This window comes from Dipodomys ordii, unplaced genomic scaffold (genome assembly GCF_000151885.1).
Source record: "Dipodomys ordii isolate 6190 unplaced genomic scaffold, Dord_2.0 Scaffold10, whole genome shotgun sequence".
Taxonomy (NCBI): Eukaryota; Metazoa; Chordata; class Mammalia; order Rodentia; family Heteromyidae; genus Dipodomys; species Dipodomys ordii.
Genome location: NW_012267226.1, coordinates 21,677,779 through 21,681,043, shown reverse-complemented (window position 1 = coordinate 21,681,043; position 3,265 = coordinate 21,677,779).

Sequence of the window (3,265 nt, the reverse complement as noted above, 5' to 3'; positions counted from 1 at the left end):
GGGGGGGGGGGGGAGGAGGGGGCAGGGACAGGCGAGGACGGAGGAGCCTCCACACCGCCAGTGCCACCCCTGCCCCAGACCAGCCACCAGCCAGAGCTACTGTGTGCAAGTCCAAAGCACCCGACTGTGGCCCTGCCCAGCCCAGGAGGCTACAAGCTCAGCCCCCTACTGAGCGGCTCGGATGAGCGCAGTGGCCAAGGAAGGGGCCAGACCCCCCCTACGTGCCAGCATCCTGCAGACCACGCGCAGTTGAGATGCTGGGAGACACCCTGAGCCTCAGTTTCTCTGCTTGTAAAATGTGGGCAGGCTGTCACGGGATTGGACAAGAAAAACACTTGTGAACACTGTCTACAATGCTGAACTATATCCGCTCCCATTTTGTGTGTGTGGTGTATGTGCGTGCGTGCGTGCGTGCATGCGTGCATGCGTGCGTGTGTGTGTGTGTGTGTGCGCGCGCGCGCTCCCGCTTGAACTCAGGACCTAGGCGCTGTCCCTGAGGTTTTTTTTGCTCCAGGCCAGCTAGCATTCTACCACTTGAGCCACCGCTCCATTGCAGGCTTCTCTGGTGCTTCATTGGAGATAAGAGTCTCACCAACCTTCCTGCTCAGGCTGGCTTTGAACCGCTCGCCTCAGCTCCCAGCCTGAGGAACTGGGATTATAGGCGGTGAGCCACCAGCTCCCTGCTCAGCTTCTGTGTGTATCCTGTCAGTTCGGGTCCTGGACATTTTCTCACCTGACCGCACGCTGGCCGTGTGCCCTGGCTTCACCTGCATTACCACGTTCAGGTTTCAAGGAACATTCAAACCGAGGCACAGTGCCAGGCAGCAAGTGCCGGCGGGGCCCACCTCCACGAGGCCCTCGTGCCAGCTCTTCGTGCACAGATGAGGTGTACCCGTCCGAGCCTGCAGGGATCCTCACCCAGGCTGTCCAGACCTCTGCCCTCACCCATGCTCCCGCAGGTGGGCCTCCTCCAGGAAGCCTCCCCACACTGCCAGAGGACGGCCATCCGCTCACCTCAGCCCGGCCTAGACTCCGAGACTTGGCGCCAGCTGACACCCGTGCATGGATCTGACAGGTGGGGATGATGGCAGTGGAGGGTTTGTCCTGCGCCCCTGCAGCTCCTGCCATGCCCTGCCTGGCGTGAATGGGGCTGGCCAGAAGTTGGGGAGAGGCGCGGTGGGTACGGGCCATGGCACGAGGCCCTGGGCAGCGGGCAGCGGGCAGGGGCTTCCCGGTGTGAAGAGCGCCTGGTGATTGCGGGCCGCACCCTGCCAGGCTGTGCCTCGTGTAACCTGCCTGGCTTTCCCTTTTCCTGACCACAGAACGGACGAACAGACGGCCCTGCTGCAGAAAGGCCACCCTCCTGTGGGTACAAGCGTAGGGACGTGTGCCCAGGCCTGGCACATTGTGAGCCTCTAGGCCAGGGACTCCCTGCCTTCGCGGTGGTCCAGCGGCTGGGCTGGGCCAGTCTGGGAGGTGGGGATCACAGGGGCGGAGCAGGATACATGCAAGGACTCGGGGCCTGCGGTCCTCCCTACCCCGTCCCAGTCCCTGAGCCCCCAAACTCCACAGCCACCTGAGAGAGAAACTGGCCCCCACTCCCAGCTCCTTGCCCGCCTTGCTGCAGACCTATTCTGTCACGATCTCATGAACCGATCTAAGCAGCAGAAGGCCAAGGGCAGCTATGACCCTAACTGTCCCAACGGTGCTGTGGTAGCATCTGCCAGTGTCACCGCCAGAAGTCCAGGCCCTCGTGAGATCCAGCCCCACCCACAATCCCTGGCGAGCAGCCCCCAGCGGCTGAGCAGGAGGAGCTAGGGGCAGCCCTGCCTCAAAGCTCCAGCCAGACTGAACCCTCCCTCAGAGGGGCTCAGCACCCTGGGTCACCGCCTCCTTCCTGCCCCCACCCTCTCCTTCCTGGGTCCTTCAGTGGGGGAAAGACCACCCCCCACACACACACACAGAGGAATCAGAAGCCTGGGTGCCGATTGCAGCTCTGCTTCCAGCCAGCTATGCCACCCATGCTGATCTGCCCTCTGCTCTGACTCTCGCTGTCCACCCGTGAAGCCAGCATGGGAACAGTACCATCACAAGAGTCCATTCAGACAACGAAAATGTGCTCTGTACACACTGCAGAACGTGGGAAAATGGGGTGGGGTGGGGGGAGCGATACCGAGAGGGACGAGCCAAGATCGGAGAAACAAGGTATCATGATTCTGCTCACCTGTGGAAGCTAGGCCTAAAAGGCATCCATACTCACAAACATAAACAACTATATACTATGTACATCTGCATGCGTTATTATATATAAATGGACAAGGACAGAACATGAGCCTACCTAGGAGAACAGGGGAGGAAAGAGAGAACAAGAAGGACAGAGGGTGAATGGGTTTGAGATCCACTGAAAACAGCACAAAGAAGCTGGGCACCGGTGGCTCACACCTGTCATTCTAGCTGCTCAGGAGGCTGAGATCTGAGGATCCTGGTTCAAAGCCAGCAAGGAAAGTCTGTGAGAACTCTTATCTCCAATTAAGCACCAGAAAACCAGAAGTGGTGCTGTGGCTCAAGTGGTAGAGCGCTCGCCTTGAGCTGAAGAGCTGAGGGACAGCGCCCAGGCCCAGAGTTCAAGACCTGACCCAAAAAAAAAAAATAACAAAAAGAACTTCAGTGAAAGCTGTTGCCCAATAGAGGGCTGAGGGAGGGGAAGCGAAGCAGGCTCCGTTGGGGGTAAGAGTTGGGCTAACAAGGGTGAGCACAGAAATAGGGCGGCAATAGACTATAGACATGAATGAAATAGAATAGCGTTAAACCCACTGAAGGAGGGAAGGGAGCGGCCGAGGGGCCGAGAGTGACGGAACACCATGTAAACAGGGGTGGAAATGGCACCGTGAAATCCCCCCTTGAACAGCTAATGTCTGCTAATGTTTTTTAAGTGCAAAAGGACCGTCAACCGAGAATTCCAAATCCAGGAAAGCAAAGATTAGAACTCAAGATACCTGAGGACTCGGCCTCACAACCTCACTGAGTTGTTGTTGTTTTTTCCCCGCTCAGGTCTAGTGTTCTGCCACTTGAGCCGTACCTCCACTTCCAGCTTTTTGCTGGTTAGCTGAATTTGTCTTCCCAGGGCTGGCTTTGAACCTCCATCCTCAGGTCTCAGCCTCCTAAGCACTAAGACGCTTCCAACACCTGCTGGATTACTGTGCCACTGCTGAGCCACTGTGGCTCCTGGTTTGGGGACCCCCAGCATCTGTGCTGGAGATGCCCC